A 19,271-nucleotide genomic window follows, 5' to 3' on the forward strand; every position below is an offset into this window, starting at 1 on the left:
GTGGGCCGAGGCGATGCCTACATTCGACGCAAGCGGCAAGACAGCTGCACTTTTCGTATTCAATCATATCATAACTAGGTTTGGTGTCCCACAAGCAATCATTACGGACCATGGAAGCCATTTTCGAAATGTCATGATGACTGAGCTTACAAGCCAGCTTGGTTTGCGCCACGATAGCTCTACACCTTATTATCCGCAAGCCAACGGTTTGGTTGAGTCAATCAACAAAGTTCTAGTCGTCATGATTCGACGGATCATTGGTATCCATCGAACGAATTGGCATAACATGTTATTTTCGGCGCTATGGGCATATCGAACTTCAGTGAAAAATTCAACAGGTTTCACCCCTTTTCAGCTAGTTTATGGCTTAGAAGCTGTGTTACCTATTGAGTGCGAAATCCCATCACTTCAAATGGCTGTCGAATTACTTCCAGCTACTTCCGAAGAGGAGAAACGGTTGTTATACTTGGCTAAATTAGATGAGACTCGACGTGACGCTACTTTAGCTATCGAGACTCACGCGAAACGAATGAAAGCTCAGTACGATAAAAATGTAACCCCTCGAAGTTTTTCGGAAGGAGACCTAGTACTATTATATGATCAAGCTAACGATAAGCTAGGTGCTGGAAAATTCGTTCCCATGTGGCATGGGCCCTACATTGTAAAGCGAAAGCTAGCAAAAGGGGCTTATGAGTTAGTTGATTTTGATGGGGACTCTTTGGGTAAACCCAGAAATGGACTTTACCTAAAGAGGTATTATGCTTAAAATGATGGGTATGGAGAAATTTTTAGATAGGTTAGATTTTCTTTCTAGCTAGCAAGTGTGTTAGTTTAGTCAGTGTGCTTAGCTTAGCAAGTGTGGTTTTTCGTCATTATTCTGGCTTATCTTGGTTTTACTCTTGATATTGTAGATGTCGACGCCTCTCCAAACATACATTGGATTTGCTGATGGTGCTTGTCGTAGTACACGGAATATCTCTTCCGCAGCTTGGGTTATCTATTCGCCCTCTGACGAGTTAGTTTCTATGCATGGGGTAAGCCTCGGTCAAACAACGAATAACATTGCAGAATACAGTGCAGTGGTTGAATTATTATCCGAATCTATTTCATTTGGAATTCGACGTTTGATAGTGAGGTTAGATTCTGAACTTGTTGTATTACAGCTTAATAGAGTTTATGCCATTAGAAATCCTGTGTTATTAAGGTTGTTTTTGAGAGTGCGTCTCTTGGAACGTGAATTTGATTACATTGAATATCAACATATTCCAAGGTCTTTGAATACATTAGCAGATGCAATTGCTTCTCGAGTGTTGGACAGACATTTATAATAATCATGCAAGTAAATTTAAAGACATTTCATCATACATGTTAAACAAGATAAGCCGGTAATAGTGATATATAGATATAGATAGAAGTGTGTCCAAAAATATATACATCGTCTTCGATCATAGGTTTAACACACCTTATGATCGGCAAAATGATAGTACAAAAAGTCAAAAATGTCACATGTGACTACAAAAGTGACTAGTCAATCACTGGTGGTGCTCTCTGTACGACACCACTGCGCGGGCTACCTTACGCAAAAATCTCCTAAACGGTCCAGGGACCGCGACTACGAAGCGCTGAAGCCTCATAGGAATATCGTCCATAGTAGTCTCAGGTATATCTGCCGTGAGACGCTCTAGATCATGCTCCAAATCAGCTAGTACTTCTGCTGTCGCATCCTGTGGGGCCGGTACCGGTGCAGCTGGATGTAGTCTATCATAAGGCCGGAGGTTGGCTGGACGCTGTGGGCCAACATCTGCATTTTGAAAGATTTACTATTAGTTTTGAGACGATATATATAAAAAATACAAAAAATACATAACTAGAAAACTTGTGAAAATGAAAGTACCTCTGTCATCCCATTGTTCTCCCTGTGGAAGAACCATGTCCGGATCACCTCTGAAATCCATTCCGGCATATGGAAAGTCTTGTATCACAAAAAGCTGGCCCTCTAGCCAGTCGAAGTAACTGTCCGAGAATCGAACCACTGCAGCACCCTCGTCAGGATGCCGGGCCATCACCGCAACCCATCGAACAAGCTTTGGCTCCCGAGGACCCAAGTCATCAACAGTGAGTTGCTGAGGGATCAGCATAGGAACTCTCTCCAAGGCAAAGCTCACGACTATAGGCCCATATCCAAAAGTTTTTAGTCGTCCGTTCTTTGCCTTGGTTAGTTGGCTCTTCATATGAGCCGACACAGCTTCGCACCAGTTGAAGATGGTGCCTTGGTAACAGTCAACTGCCATCCGCATTTGGGATCCGGAGGTAATGTGCAAGGCGGCCGCGCCGCAAATCCTGGTGACCGTAAACGCAATAACTCTAAGTTCCGCCAGAGCGATGTGCTTTATCTCCACGCCTTTTTTATGGCGAGTCCCTGGTCTGCACCACTCCTCGCGGAGATCATCAAGGGATTGGCCACCCGGCCTGGTCCCCGCAAGGTTGAGTTGCTCACCTCTGTTTGGCAAGCCAGTGAGAAAGTATACATCCGAGGGCTCTATCTCGAGCTGGTGCCCTCCAATGTAAAAACATTGATCTTGAACGTTCCATCGCTCAACCAGCCATTCCAAAAATCTTACCTGGCCCCTCATGCCCGGTATGGTCCAATATTTGTACAATCCACATGTTCTTAAGGCATCCAGAGAGGGTTGGTGGTTAATCGCAGCTTCATCGTCCTCTACGTGCTCTCTCTCTCTCCAGTCTAACATGTTTTAGGTCCTGCACATCAAAAGAGTCAATTAGAAATTAATTTGAGAAATTTGGTGGTTTTTTGAGAGAGTTGGGGTTTTGAAATGCGCCCTTTGCGGAAGACGCACCCCGGCTTTGTAGCACAGGGCGTCCGGACGCAGCTCGCCTGAAGGCGGACTGCGTCCCCCGACCTTTTTCCCGTGTGAGAAAAAGTCGGGGGACGCAGGTCACCCGAAGGGCACCTGCGTCCGCCGAGGGGCGCATTTTGAACCCAAAACCCCCCCAAAAAATGAAACAGAGACCAAAAACAAAAAACTAAACGGATAAAAATGAAGAGTGGGATGTGTAAAATACCTCGGTGAAGCGGCGTTCGATTCCGACGGTCAGATTTTCCGCAGCAACCACGGGAAGTTTCTTGTCAAAAGCTCCTTTTTCAACCTCAACAGTGAAACGGTAAAAATGACATGGTAAAAGGTCTTTTTATAGGTTTTTTGGATGAATTAGTTCATTTTTTACCATGAAAAGATGTTTTTGAATGTATTTTTGCCTATTTTAAACAGGTATGAGTAATGTGTCGCTTTTGTGCAGGACGAAGGGATTTCGAGGGAAATTGTAATTTTTCACAAACAAAATTTCAGAGTCATCTTTTAAGCCCTTTTCTGACTCCTAAAACATGAAAAGATCGCCGAGTGTTTCTTTTTCACTCGTTAAAACGGAATTAAAAGACGGTCCCCTTTTAGCTCTTTTCTGACCGCAAAATCAGGAAAAGATTGCCGGGTTTTTGTCGTTTCGAACTCGATAAGGAAATAAAACGACGTGTCCTTGATCGCTTTTTACTTTTCAGGTTAACGACACTATTATGAAAGTACTCCTTGGTCGCAAGATCAAGCGGTTCCCCCAGGTATTATTTTATACTTTTTCGGGCTTGAGGGACACAAATATACGAAAAAGTTCAACGTGGAGTCTCCTTTAGTTTTTTCAGACTCTCTAAAATTGAAAAACGCCGAGTTTCTCCTATACTGGGCTCGTTAAACTTTTACAGTAAAGGACCTGTTCAATTACAAACAGGAACGAACCACTCCTTCCTAGGGTTCGAATTTAAACTAGGTTGGACTCGTCCGAAGGATGAGCTTATAATCAAGCATATGTTATCCTCCTCAAGCTTGTTAAAAATAAAGAGGTACTTGCCAGAAATGGTGGGGGAAAAAAGAGAAGAATGAACCTATTTGTCACCTTTTGTCTCAGAAGAAACTTTATTACCGCTCTTGAACACGACACTTTTCATTCACCTGGGTTGGGAAATCTTTTACCTCACAGTTGACCAAATCACTTTGAAAGTCTTTAACCGGGTTCCAGGGGTTAACTTTGAGTTATTCGTCACCAAGCCATCTGTTGTGTCGTTATGTGTTCAAGAGGTCTGCAAGCAAAAACTTTCATCTGCAAAATACTTGTCATCCATTTGACCATCCCTGAGTCAGTCCTTACAGCAACATTTCTTCAACTTGAACAATGATTTCGTGTTGCGGGCTTGCCTGCAACGGGTCGCTTTCTATCGACATCGACACATTATCTAGAAAGATGACTTAGGAATCGACAGTACCTTGAAGTCTGCATGCATCAATGGCAGGTTTCTCGCCTTTGACGTCAGTTTACATCATTGACTTTCGATCAGAGGATTCCGTGAAGTGTTCGACATCAAAACATCTATTCACATTTCACGGGTTGTGCTTGGTACTTTGAGAACCATTGACATTACTGGTGGTTTCTCTCACGCTTGTTAACAGTTTACATCATTGACTGGTAATCAAGTGGTTTCTACCATGTTCGACATCGAATCATTTAATCACATGGCTAGAATCGTACCAATTCGGGAAGTAGAAGTGAAGACCCTGGATCTAGTTTCTACCATCCAGGCTGCGAGGAGTTTTGTATTCATTGTCTATGTAGACTAATCATAAACAGATGGCTGCGTCCATACTGTGTCTACAAAAGTCTATAAAAATGATGTACTGCAAGATCATTCCTGTATCAGAATAGTTAGTCCATTAGTTAAAGTTTTGAATCTGAGTATGGGAATGCCTACCTCAGTGATGATATAATCTTATCCATGTATTTTGTGTTGAAAATTGCAGGTTCCAACCAGGCCATCCACAAGGCAATCCTTGAAATGATAAAGCGCTTCACCCTTCCTAGAATTACAAAACCCTATTCTATTCCAGGCTTCGCACTTTAGGGGGCAATCTGTTACACTAAAAAATGTCACCTTGACTACTTACAGTTAGTATGGCTCAAATCAACAGTCATGCTACCCTCTTAGGCAAGTCTCATGCCTCTGTTATCCATCTCAAACTCAAAGAAGAGAGAAAGTCTTGTAAAAACTATGTTTATCTCTGGGGTCGCAGGTTCTCTCTAGCCTTACCTGCGGGGACGCTGACCATGTTCACAAAATCTGCGTCCATGGACGCTCTGTATGTTAAGGGACAGGTGCGTCCCTCTGTAAAAGGCAAAATGCGCGAGTTTTATCTTGAAAAAGTTACTTGTGGTTACTTCTAGAACATTCTAGAGGTCGGTTTGATGAAATGGATGCGCCTCCAGTTGGTTCATGTATCTCTATTAAGGGGGAACTTATCCCATCAATAAGGGAGCTATCCCACCCATAGAGGGGGATGATCCCATTGATAGTGGACCTGAATAACCTCTTTACAGCACTATAAATAAAGGCATTGAGCCAGAAGGAGAGGAGGTTGGAGCTATACATTTTCTTTGGGTAAATGCTGCAGGATTTAGGTCTTCCATTAGAGCCTTTGTGAGGAGAGATTGTCTTATAACCAAGCATATGTTATCCTCCTCAAGCTTGTTAAAAATAAAGAGGTACTTGCCAGAAATGGTGGGGGAAAAGAGAGAAGAATGAACCTATTTGTCACCTTTTGTCTCAAACGAAACTTTATTACCACTCTTGAGCACGACACTTTTTCATTTCACCTGGGTTGGGAAATCTTTTACCTCACAGTTGACCAAATCACTTTGAAAATCTTTAACCGGGTTCAGGGATCAACTTTGAGTTATTCGTCACCAAACCATCTGTTGTGTCGTTATGTCTTCAAGAGGTCTGCAAGCAAAACTTTCATCTGCAAAATACTTGTCATCCATTTGACCATCCCTGAGTCAGTCCTTACAGCAACATTTCTTCAACTTGAACAATGATTTCGTGTTGCGGGCTTGCCTGCAACGGGTCGCTTTCTATCGACATCGACACATTATCTAGAAAGATGACTTAGGAATCGACAGTACCTTGAAGTCTGCATGCATCAATGGCAGGTTTCTCGCCTTTGACGTCAGTTTACATCGTTGACTTTCGATCAGAGGATTCCGTGAAGTGTTCGACATCAAAACATCTATTCACATTTCACGGGTTGTGCTTGGTACTTTGAGGACCATTGACATTACTGGTGGTTTCTCTCACGCTTGTTAACAGTTTACATCATTGACTGGTAATCAAGTGGTTTCTACCATGTTCGACATCGAATCATTTAATCACATGGCTAGAATCGTACCAATTCGGGAAGTAGAAGTGAAGACCCTGGATCTAGTTTCTACCATCCAGGCTGCGAGGAGTTTTGTATTCATTGTCTATGTAGACTTATCATAAACAGATGGCTGCGTCCATACTGTGTCTACAAAAGTCTATAAAAATGATGTACTGCAAGATCATTCCTGTATCAGAATAGTTAGTCCATTAGTTAAAGTTTTGAATCTGAGTATGGGAATGCCTACCTCAGTGATGATATAATCTTATCCATGTATTTTGTGTTGAAAATTGCAGGTTCCAACCAGGCCATCCACAAGGCAATCCTTGAAATGATAAAGCGCTTCACCCTTCCTAGAATTACAAAACCCTATTCTATTCCAGGCTTCGCACTTTAGGGGGCAATCTGTTACACTAAAAAATGTCACCTTGACTACTTACAGTTAGTATGGCTCAAATCAACAGTCATGCTACCCTCTTAGGCAAGTCTCATGCCTCTGTTATCCATCTCAAACTCAAAGAAGAGAGAAAGTCTTGTAAAAATCATGTTTATCTCTGGGGTCGCAGGTTCTCTCTAGTCTTACCTGCGGGGACGCGGACCTTGTTCACAAAATCTGCGTCCATGGATGCTCTGTATGTTAAGGGACAGGTGCGTCCCTCTGTAAAAGACAAAATGCGCGAGTTTTATCTTGAAAAAGTTACTTGTGGTTACTTCTAGAACATTCTAGAGGTCGGTTTGATGAAATGGATGCGCCTCCAGTTGGTTCATGTATCTCTATTAAGGGGGAACTTATCCCATCAATAAGGGAGCTATCCCACCCATAGAGGGGGATGATCCCATTGATAGTGGACCTGAATAACCTCTTTACAGCACTATAAATAAAGGCATTGAGCCAGAAGGAGAGGAGGTTGGAGCTATACATTTTCTTTGGGTAAATGCTGCAGGATTTAGGTCTTCCATTAGAGCCTTTGTGAGGAGAGATTGTCTTCACTTGATTCTACTTGGGAGAGGGTGAGCTTTGTCAAAGTAGAGGAAAACCCTTGATGGACCCTGGGAGGAACTTGCACAACACCAAGGCCAGGTTGTAAGAGTTTCTTTGTTTCGTTATTAATACAAACTGGTTTATTTTTCTCAATAGCTTGTGTTAATGAGTTATTTCATGTGTTCCTTGGTCTGCATGTTGAATATATGTTTTATTATATGAAATGCAAGTGCTTGGTAATTGTTTGATTGTTTGTGGTTGCAGGAATTGACTTGAAGGAGGAGCTCATCCGGATCGTCAAGAACGGACTTCAACAACAGCGTTTTGGAATAAGGTAAGCCTAAACACTTGTAGTTTTCATGTTGTAAAAGGTGTATTTAGAGAAAGATCACTCCATTTTGTCTTGTTTGTCATTAGAATGTCTTAGACTTCTAGGAAGGTCAGTCGTGTCCGCACCCTTGACAGATTCCGTGTGACAACAGGGCAGACACCTTTCTGGCTGGTCTATGAAGTGGAAGTTGTAATGTTGATTGAATACATTGTGCCTAGTCTGCGCATAATAGCACTCATAGGTATGATGGACACATAGCCCTAGAGAAGAGGCTCGTGCAGTTGGAGGAACTCAAGGAAGAACCATTTTTGGCTAGCTTTCACCAACAAGTACAAAACTAGTGTGAAAATTCTTGTCATGATTGACATATTAAGTTACGCACCTTCAAGGTGAACGATTTGGTGTTACTATATGATAGTAAGTTTTATAAACTCCTAGGAAAATTGAGAATGCATTGGCTAGGATCGCATGTTATTAAGGAGGTCATAGACGAAGGCGCGGTGCAGTTGGTAAAGTTAAATGGAGAACCTTTCCCAGGAAAAGTGAATGGAAATCGGTTGAAGCCATACACGAGTAGCCCGGTTATCTGACTAGCCAACCGAAGCATAGTCTTAGTGCTCCAGGCAGCTGAAAGGAGGTGCATGACTGTAACTAGGTACAGGGAAGCAGTTTAGATACCGCAGTCTCTGAACAACACGTGCAAGAGGTACAGCAGGCAACTGCTTAGTGTGCTACCGATCTTGCAGCAGTTTGGGCAGAGTTCGGAGGTCTCTGCATGAAGATCTTCACACTGACAGAGTGACTCGAGGGTGAGTCACAATGTTTGTGTTGGGGGCCTGTTGGGTGCGGGATCCCCCAAGGGACGTTTTGGGGCTTAAAGCCCAAATTTTGACCAAATTTGATGTAAAGACTCTGTGTTTTATGAGCGAGGAGCACAAGCTTGTAAATGAGTCATAGGGTTGTCCACCCTCATTTTTGTAATGTAATGTCAGTTTTAGAGGTCTACCAATGGTCCGCGGAGAATAGGATTGTATAAATAGAGCGAGGCTCTAAGTTTTAAGGAAGCAAGTAATAGATGAAGAATTGAGTCTTATCTAAGTGTATAGATGAGTCTTGGGTTGTAGAGTAGGGGAAGGCTCTGCAGTTTAGTGCGCATAAGCTTAGTAGTCCACAACTAAGACCGCGGACCCCTACAACTGAGTGTGCAGGGCAAGCTGAGTCTATAACTGATTGAAGCATTAATAAAGAGAATTTTTATACCATTCCTATGTATTTATTTACTATTTTTTACATTGAATGTATTGGGTATAAATTAGATTTCTGTTGTTTATATGATGTGCGAACATATATGATTGTGTTGATTAAGTGAATATAAGATAAGCTATCTATTTATGCGAAGTTAACTAATAATTATAAGAAGATAAGTAAGATCCATGGTATAATGTGGGGAAATAACGCATCTCATTGCCTTAGTAGCACATAATCTCCTCAGCCCCTAGTTAGGGTTGCGCGAAGTCTATTATAATAGATCGTGAAGGTCTCGTAGGTCAAGACAGTGCGCGAAGTGACCTGCACGAAGGTATTCATAGTTAGACTAAATCGACCCCTCAGACATCTCTGGGGTGCAGAAACTTGGTTCTAGCATCCCCCCATATTGCTTCGGGTGAGACCTCAGTCCGCACTTTGCAGGCTATTGATGAAAGGGCCAGAAGTGTAGGGATTTGTTTGGCTAATTAACTCTGAACCTGGGTCAGGCCCCCTCAAGCTAGCATGCATGGAATTTTATCAATGTATGATTGAGTGATGATGATACTATTTTTGAGGGCATGGACATGCTTTTCTAGTAGGTTGTGTCATATTCATCATTTTTAAAGGGGCACTAAGCATAAGAAAATCCTTAAGAAACTGGAGCAATTGGACCATAAATGTGAGTTTAATCAATGCTATTTTAGGGATGAGGATCCAAGGAAGGCTGTGAGAACCCAAAAGAATATGGAAAATTTGCTACAGCCAAGGAAGAAGGGTAGGGCAAGACAGATGTCAAAGTCACCCAATATGTAAAATCTATTGGAGCCAATCCAGGAGTGGGTACTCTGTTAAAATTGGCAACTAGGGCCAAACTCCATGTGGGTCATCTTATTTATGGAAGTCAATATTTTTGTTGGATTCCTCTCTCTGAGAGGTGTAGGATTTATCTAAAGATCATCTGATTCAGACATGTATTTATGGAGATATGAATTTATTATTGTTATTGACAATTTTTTAAGGTTGACCATCTAGAAAATTACCCCTAGCTCAATCTCAACTTTGCGTTTAAATAGAGGAGACCTCAATTCATTTGCCACACACATCTCTTATGATCTCTCTCCAATCATTTGGGTTTTGTGGAAAGATAGGTCTTGAACGAGACATGGATGTAGTCACAAAGGAGCCCTAGCTGTAGTCATGAAGGGAGACCTAGCCACATTCTTGAAGGAGCTCTAGCCGGAGTTGAAAAGGTAGCGCTAGCCACAATAAAAGGAAGACCTAACTGCAGTCAAAAGGAGGCTTAGTGATAGTAGGAGAGAGGTCTGAGACATAGTCAAGAGAGGCATAAAGACACAGGAAAGAGAGGCTAGATACGGAGCAAAAGGAAGGCTCCTATCCACAACAAAGGAGGCCCTAATATGTAGCAAGACGGAGGCCCTTATCAGCCATCAGGAAGAAGCATATATTTGTACTCAAGGAAGGTCTAAAGAAGCAGTCGGAGAGGCCCTAGCCACAGTCAAAGGGAGGTCATAGCCACTGCAAGAAGGATCCATAAGACAGCAAGAAAGAAGCCCTAGAAGCAACATGGAAGTCTTATGTTTGGTTTAGGTACATCATGTGAAAAGAGGTTGTTTTAATTGTTGTTCTTGGGTGATCTTATAGGGATAAAGGACAAATTTTGAAGCTTAAGATTACCACAAGAAGAGGCATTCACTGTGGGTGAAATATGGTTGTTCTATAGCCATTCCAGGAAGACTGAAGGGCTGAAAAGAGGCCGAGTATCTTGCTTGAAGCTTCAACTAAAGGATGAAACTCAACTAAAGGATGACTTACCTTAATAAAGTTCATGATGGCCTTTTACAATGAGATACTTATGAGCTAACCGAACTCTTATTATTGGCATTTATCCCAATGTCCCGATAGGTAGGATATAGAGGACGAATACGATCTCCCTTTCTCCATTGCATTCCTCCCACCTTGAAAATCAAAAGGGGACATAATGATTTCATATACACATACTTAATAGATATATATTCCCAATCTCTTGCCAGATTCTAGTTGCGTCTGCTTGAGCCAAGCTCAAGCAATTAGTCAATCTGATGCATGCATATCCCTACTTGTACGAAACACGCCTCTAGGTGGATCTCTCTGTCCCTACAGTGCCAGCAAAAGGGTTTGGGTGTGGTAAGGGCTACTAGCTAGTTTTTTGAACCTCTTATTTACATCTATTTTCACCTGCCCTTACCCTACTCTCATCTCATTGTATTTTCAAATTAAACCAACTACACAACTGGAAACTATGTTCTTGTGTGGTATCTCAAAATACTTCTCAAACATAAAATTACAACATACTGTCACAAGGAGACTACTCATGGTTTAACATATCAGACTTGACATCTTACATTAGCAATTTCCTTTTACATGATGCCAGTCTTTTGTCCAGGCCTTGGAACCAAAGCTAAAGGGGTCTACTACATCACCAGGGGTTTTCAGTGCCATCTAACTTAATTATAACTAATTATGAGATAAATATAGCATTGTTTATATACAAGATTGCTTAAATTAAAGATTAGCTTTCTGTATGAATTATAGTGCATTTATAGAAACAAAGATAGTTTCAAACAAAAAGGACCCAAAAAGGTAGCAAAAGTCAGACGAGATGCTTATTTCTCTTCTTCGGTGCTGGTCTTTCAAGACCTCCACTATCATCATCACTTCCACATTCATCCTCCTACACCTCAAGAGCTGCAGGTACCACACTACCCTTGTTTCTTGAAATATTTCTGATAGGAGTTTTTGCAACCTTCTAAGAATGAGGAATCATAAGTGGACTAGTTCTATGAGGCATCAACTCCTCACCACTTTCAACAGCTTCCATCATCAACTTCTAGCCTTTAAAATCAAACCGATAAAATCAAACCGAAAAACAAATTGGCTGTAAGAAGCTTATCCAGATGCCATTTATGTAGCTCTGGAAGCATTTTTGGGGAAAACAAAATGTCTTCCATTTTCATCGACACTCATTTCAAATCTACCATCCTTTACTAGAAATGATAATGCAAAGATTTTTTCTACTTTCTGGGAAAATGATATTCTATTTAGAACCAAATTCTCTAATCTGGCTTGCTTCTGTTTCCACAAAATGTTAAACATGCTTGCCATATTCTTGTTTGCTTCTAATTTTTCTTCTTTCGGCGACTCTTTCACTACTTCATGTCGAGTGCTTTCTGTCAGTTTAGTCTGTTTTCTCTATACTATAGCTTTCCTTGGCTTACGTTCATTATCCATTGGTCAAAGCATAGTGCAAATTCCTGCCACATCCTAGAAAACAAAAGCAACTAAAAGCCTAAGATTTCTCCATGATATTTGGGTTTGATTGTCATTTCCCTCCAAAGACCTACTTCCATATGCTTGGTCACTATAGCTTCTTAGAATAACACTACTAATAAAATCAATTGGCACCATCATTCTTTTGTGATCTATTAACAGTAGTGAGGAGTGTGGATGTGATATCAAAGAGTGTATCAACATCTGCAACTTGCTCATGAGGTCTCTGAAAAGATTGTGCAAGATTTCCACTTTTCTAATTGTAGCCTAAAATTTTCTAGATTATGCTGTTAAAATATTTTCTCTCCTCAGCAATCGACATCTTGAGGGCATGATAATGGGACCTTAATATATGACATTGCATCATACTCTAATTGTTACCACTGCATGCAGTAGCATCTTCTTTCTCTCTCTTGAGCTTACTGTGGCCTTGTTGTGATCCTTTTATCCCATAAGAGGAATCTTCAATGTATAACTAAATGTTTCTTCCTCTTTAGCTCTAGCTTGGGTACCAAGACTTCTACCCATCATTTCTATCACCTGCTTTTGGAGTTTATAGCAATGCAGAGATTCAACCAATGCTGGAAGGAAGGGCTTGAAATTGAGATTTCTGATTGAAGAACTGCCATGAAATGGAAAGAGAGAAAGAAAAGATTTTCGTGTTGCATTGAAATGAGGGACGACAGGGAGTTGTGATTTCCCCTACCTTGAGAAGTCTGCTTTATAATAGAAGAGGGATGAAGGCACACTACAGTGGATACAATGTCCCAAGACATACACATTGTGTAATGAAATGTGTATGTGTAGTGTGCCAATTAAGCATGAGGATTGGGAGAAGTGACACATGTGGGAGAGTGGCCATATTGTTGAAGAATTGTTTACATTAAGGAAGGACAAAATTTGAATATGGCAAGAATGTCAATTCTAAATGGTACTCATGGCTCCCTCACCCTTCAGTCTGAAAAATTTAGCATGGAGATTTTCCAGCCCCACTTGCTCATCTACATTAGGGAGTTTACAATTTGTATATCTTTGTCTCAATCCCATTGTGAATATATTAGTGTGAGGATCCATTTTTTAATGATCCATATGTTGGATTCTTTGCTGAAATTGAGCTTTATAAGGAAATATCTTTAGATATCCAAAATGTAACATAAATTTATTTGAACAGTTATTGTCTTGCAACAAGGTTTATTGACAATAAATTTCTTGGTAATGTACACATGCATAGAAGAGTGCGATTGATGGCACAGATAGTGAGCCTTTTGGGTCGAAATGGCCACCTATAAAGGTAATCTTGGAATATCCTTTGAGCCTTTCTTTGAGATGGCATCCAAGACGTTGGAGTGAAGACATCAAGGAACTCTATATTTTGACATATTCCAGCTGAATAGACAAACATGCAAGAGAAATTTAAACCAAGGGTTATATAAGTAATAGGCCCAATGTATGGGAAATCCAGGCTTTTAGAGGAATATTTCAAAATTTAATAATTGGATGATGATGAATATTTTCATTAAACTACATGTCGTTATTGATATGTTTAGACATTTTGGGTGAACACTTGGCCCTCTTCAAGAACATCCAATAACTTTCGAGTCCAAGATATTTAAAGAGATCATTTATCAAATTAGTTGTTTGTCTATGAAAGACAATCAAGTTTTGAAAGAGATACATTGTAGTACTATCAAAGCAGATTCTGAACCATGCTAGAAAATGGATCAAAATGGTTTTCAAAATGTTTGATGAAATTTGACATTTAGCATTTCATTATCATCTTTCATGGAGGCAAAAAGTGACAGGAGAAAATTGCACAATAATGGTGGCCACTAGAATGAGAAACACGATGAATTGGAAAAATGGAATTTGTTTCTATGATGACACATGGGAAGATACTTATTACTCTCAACATGGTTGTACAGGAAAAAGAGTTTTTTCCTTTGAGTAGGCGATTGCATGCTATTTATGGTCAAAGTATATCGATACAAGTGATGAAAAAACATATGTTCAATTCCCTGGAACATATCTTATTTTCATTACTTGTTGAGGATAAATATAGGACCATGGTTTAGAAACCTAATCAAAAGAAAATAAATATGTAGTTTATTTAAACAAATGTGGCCTGAGTGGAATACATATGCACCAAATTACAAAATGCGAAGGTCAAAGTTCTGTATAAAAGTTTTAAATTAAAAAAAATTCAAATAGTTTCCAGGCAGTTTAACGAATGCCACTTCCGAACACTCATCCAATGGCCATTCGAGGAGGGTCGAAGCCATTCATCAATATGAAGAGATGTATAAAAGCAAGCAAGGACTTTGAAGAAGGGATTCCTGATTTTTCATACCCAAATGTTGCCTGATTATTGAGCAAGGGCCTGACGAGTTAGTGAGGGTTTCCCTTTTGTTTTTGTTTCAATCTATTTTCATGCTTAGATTTTTGCTAATATGATGTCACTGCTGGACCTTAATGTTCGAGGGAGCTGTGCAACTTCCTAGTCTAATGTTCATATTCATGGAGACTTGAAAACAAATTGAACCAGTTTCTCACCTTATGAGTTGTGATGTCACTGTTCCAAGTTGCAGGCATCCTTCTGCAACCTCCTAGAGGGTCAAGGATTCTAGGCAGCTATGTTGGTAACCTTTGGGTAATATCTGAGGTTTAAAGAACTGCTATGTTCTAGAAGATCTCCACTACATCTCCAAAAAACTCTCTTTGTTGTGCAGGGTTGAACTTCAGCAGTCCTAGGACTGCCTTCTTTATTTGGCCAGGTTCAATATTGGTTACATTTTCTCTGGTTATTTCACCTCACCTAGTGAGGGCATTTATGGTTGGTCCACCCTCTTTGATCGATAGTCTTGGCTCAGAGTTCACTAGGTGTGTATTCCACCATCGATTCTTGATTTCCCACCTTCCAATCAAATCAGGGCAGTCTTTGGTGGAATGTATAGTTGTTATGCAATTGTTGCATAATGGCCTTCTTCCAACTCCTAACCTATGAGTTAGACAAAATGATATGGATAATTCCATTTCCGAAAGACTTAATCCAACTGGTCCAATCCAAGCTAACAAGCCTGAACGAGCTGAAAATAATATATTTCTTTCTTTGAAGTGTGAACCATATAAAATTTCACGCATAGATAAGCCTGAATGCTTACCAAAATATCTAGCTATATGGGAGGAGTTGAGCATAACCATTGTTGTCTAAACTCTTGACTGATCTATATAGCATTGCACTATACTCTGATTGTTACCACTGCATGCGGTAACATCTTCGTTCTCTCTCGGGGGCTTAATGTGGCCTCGTTGTGATCCTTTTACCCCACAAGAGGAATCTTCCAGTGTCTAACTCAATGTTTCTTCCTCTTCAACTCTAGCTTGGGTACCAAGCTTTCTACCCATCCCTTCTATCACCTTCGTTTGGAGTTGAGAGCAATGCAGAGATTCAACCAAAGCTGGAAGGAAGGGCTTGAAATTGAGATTTATGATTGAAGAACTGTTGTGAAACGGAAAGGGAGAAATAAAATCTTTCTATATTGCATTGAAATGAGGGAGGGAAGGGAGTTGTGATTTCCCCTACACTGAGAAGTCTGCTTTGTTATTTTTTCCGTTGTTTTCCCTATTGGGTTTTTGCGGGTTTTTGTAATTTTGAATTTTTCTTGTGTGGTATGCTACCAAACTACTATAAGAGTTCAACCTATTTTTAATATAAATTTCATTTCCAATATAGTAATTATGCGGCTAGTTCATTTTAAATTAAATTAAAAAACAAAAAAAACAAAACCCAAATAACCTAATTTCAAGTGAAAAAGTTGGTAGATTGTTTGAAGCAATTGAATTTGAGGAAGGAATTAAAGGAGAGAAAGGGTACTTGTGTAAGTATTTGCTTCAGTACATTGGGCTCTTAAAATAAGACCAAGATTTTTGATCGTTCGATCGTGGTCCAAATTTTCCCAGCAAAAATAGATGTCGAACAAATCAATGCTTTTTGAACAAGCCATTAAAGAGATCTTCCTCAATATTATCCCTCAATGCATCCAAATTCAACTTTGAAACACTAAATGGCAGTGAATCACTGCAACATTTCATGTGAAAATATAAAACAAATGTGCAAATCAATTCTAAGATTGAAAATCAATCTAGAAACCTTAAAGATTGATCCAGCGACCTGTACCTATTTCCCTATAGCCACAGAGTAGATTGTACCATGCCCATGGTCTTTCCTTTTTTTCAACTACTCAACATTCATTGAAATATAGTATCACAACCACAGTTGCAGAAGATTGCCTAGTAGTAGGCCGATGTTGTTCAGTCGGACCAACAATTGCAGCAGAGGTTGAAGTAGCAGCAACAACTAATGCAGCAGGCCATGCTTCAACAACAATAGTCTCTTTATCATGCCGACATATTGGCACTGTTGTCCCAGATTGGAAATCTACCACCCAGGTTTGATTCAAGTGCATTTCGCAGTGTATATGTGGGTAACATAAGTGTACATGTCACAGAAAGCCTTCTTGTAGAGGTGTTTGCTTGTATTGGCCCACTGGAGGGATGCAAGCTTATCAAGAAAGAAAAGTCATCCTATGGGTTTGTGGACTACTATGACCATAGATCAGCAACAAACTCCATTTTAACTCTTAATAGAAGACAAATATTTGGTCAGCCCATTAAAGTCAACTGGGCTTATGCAAGTGGGCAAAGGGAAGACACAACAGGTCACTACAATATTTTTGTTGGCGATCTCAGCCCAGAGGTTATAGATGCAACTCTCTTTGCTGCCTTTTCTATATATCCAACTTGTTCAGATGCAAGGGTTATGTGGGATCAAAAGTCTGGCAGATCAAGGGGATTTGGTTTTGTTTCCTTTAGGAATCAGCAGGATGCTGATAATGCTATAAGCCAGAGGACAAGAAAAAATTTTGGGAGTAGAACAATTCAGTGTAATTGGGCAACCAAATCAAGCTCTGGAAATCCAAGTGATGACAAACAGAACTCTAAAATGAAATTTTCTTCAAATGCATCAAATAATACTACACTAAGGAGGGGAACAAAACTTGTTCTTCTTTTTTTTTTCAACTACTCAACATTCATTGGAATACACTAAGGTGGGGAAGAAAACGCGGCAGAATGGTATTTCCCTTTTTTTTCAACTACTCAAATACACTATGGCATGGAAGAAAACGCGACAGAAATTAAACTTTTAATTTGGATGATCGTTAAATTTTTTAATTATTATCATTTATTTTTTTATAAATTTTTAAAACATTATATTTTATGAATATATCAAAATGTATGGAATGTATATTTTTTTGTCTTATTGTATACTAATTTCAAAAAATCATATTTTTTATTTCTCAAAATTACAAAATAACTAACCATGTGTAAGTTGTAATTTTAAACAAATTTAGATTTGGATTTTATATAATTAAACCAAAAAAACTACAAATATTTTTATTAATGTCTAATTATCTAATACTAATATTATGGGTTTCCATGTTAGTTAAACAAATGAGATTTGGTTTTATAATTATTATGTCAAACTTTAAAGCTAAAAATTAACTTTTAACAATGTAATCTTTTATAACCAATTTGGATGTAGTTCATTGTTATGGCAATAAAAAATGAATCTCATGAGTTATGCCTTTGCATAAATCCTCTGTAATCAATTTGGTTGTAGTTCATTATGATGGTAGTAAAAAATGAATCTCGTGATCCTGGTCCCACCCACACATTGGTATAGTTCTACCCAAGGAACCATTGATCTTTCTCCATGAGTCAGTAATATTGTACCACGGAGCACCATAATATATGGCATTTATATTTCCCACAATTGAAAAATCACCATCAATCCTTCTTCATGAGAATTTTTCTTCCATATTGTTGAGCTAAACATGGCAATACCTTCCTATGGCAACAAGAATTTCCCAAACTCTTGTCCCCCCTATCATAATATATCTTAGAATTCATCATGTTGGAGTGTAGTATCCCTAGTAAGCATATAGGAGTGCAGGGGAACACAACCTCAAAGACAAAGGGAAGCCAAGGGGAAAGGTTTGTGCATCTAAGATGAACTCCTCTATTACATAGATTTGGTCTTCTAAGCTTTTGCATTAATCAAATGTATATTTGAGGGGGAATTCAACCATAAAAAAATTCTTAACTGAATTTTCATACACAAGGGTTGATTCTACTTCGAATTTTGATACTTTGTGTTTACTCACTTTAATATCATTACATATAACTAATAATTTTCAAGTCCTTGTCTCATTTCATCACATTTTATTTCAATTGTGAAGTGACTAAGCCTTGAACCCCAAATCCTCATAGCTAAGATTTACAAAGTATGCATTGCATCATTTCCTCTCATTTTACTTCAGTTAAATGGAGCAACTATGTCTTAGCCCCAAACCCACACAACTAAGCTTTGCACACTACGTAATCCTCTCTCTCCTAAGCTTTGCACACCACATAATCCTCTCTGTCCCTGGTATTGCACTTGGTTTAGATATGTTTTTCTTAGAATAGAAGCAATGCCTCACTAAATACCTTACATGTTAACTTATCATTGGATCCCATTACATTTTCCAAGGATTGAGGACATTAATAAAATTTCAAAATTCAATTTCACACTTATTTGATGTAATCACCATGTTCCATCAATTTCAAGTAAACTCTACAAACAAATGTAAGTAATTATTTTGATTTTTTTTTCATTGATTCTAAATTAGCAAGTGAGAAAACTACAGATGCATATTTATTTTTAAAGTACAATCATCCAAAAAAACTCATCAAAGACTAAAGATAGGTTAAAACCTTTATGGAGTGAAAAATATTGTTGGCGTCCTCCAAAATAACACTACTTTCAGAAGCAAGCTTCATATTTTACCACAAATCCAAGAACCAAAGTGAGAAGCTTATTTTAAATTTTTTATGACTTGATGTGTTATAAAAAAAATTGAAGAAGAACACAATACAATTTTTTTTTGTATCTAGTGTCATTCTAAATAGAGAAAAATACTCGTTAGGCTATATATGACATGAGTAAGAATTGCTACCCACCTACTTTCAAAATCATCATGGACATTTACAGATTAAAAAAGGAATTGATTAGGCTACCTATGACTAA

At 39.2% G+C, this 19,271-nt stretch overlaps 1 pseudogene; it reads left to right on the forward strand.

Annotated features, from left to right (window-relative positions):
• The window catches only part of LOC149142517 (oligouridylate-binding protein 1B pseudogene), a 28,966-nt pseudogene extending 11,717 nt beyond the window's left edge, over window positions 1–17,249 (forward strand).
• Window positions 17,250–19,271: the final 2,022 nt, after the last annotated feature.

Source organism: Pinus tabuliformis, chromosome X, assembly GCF_031772625.1.
Source record: "Pinus tabuliformis cultivar Carrire ecotype Pingquan chromosome X, CPIR1, whole genome shotgun sequence".
NCBI classification, from domain to species: Eukaryota; Viridiplantae; Streptophyta; class Pinopsida; order Pinales; family Pinaceae; genus Pinus; species Pinus tabuliformis.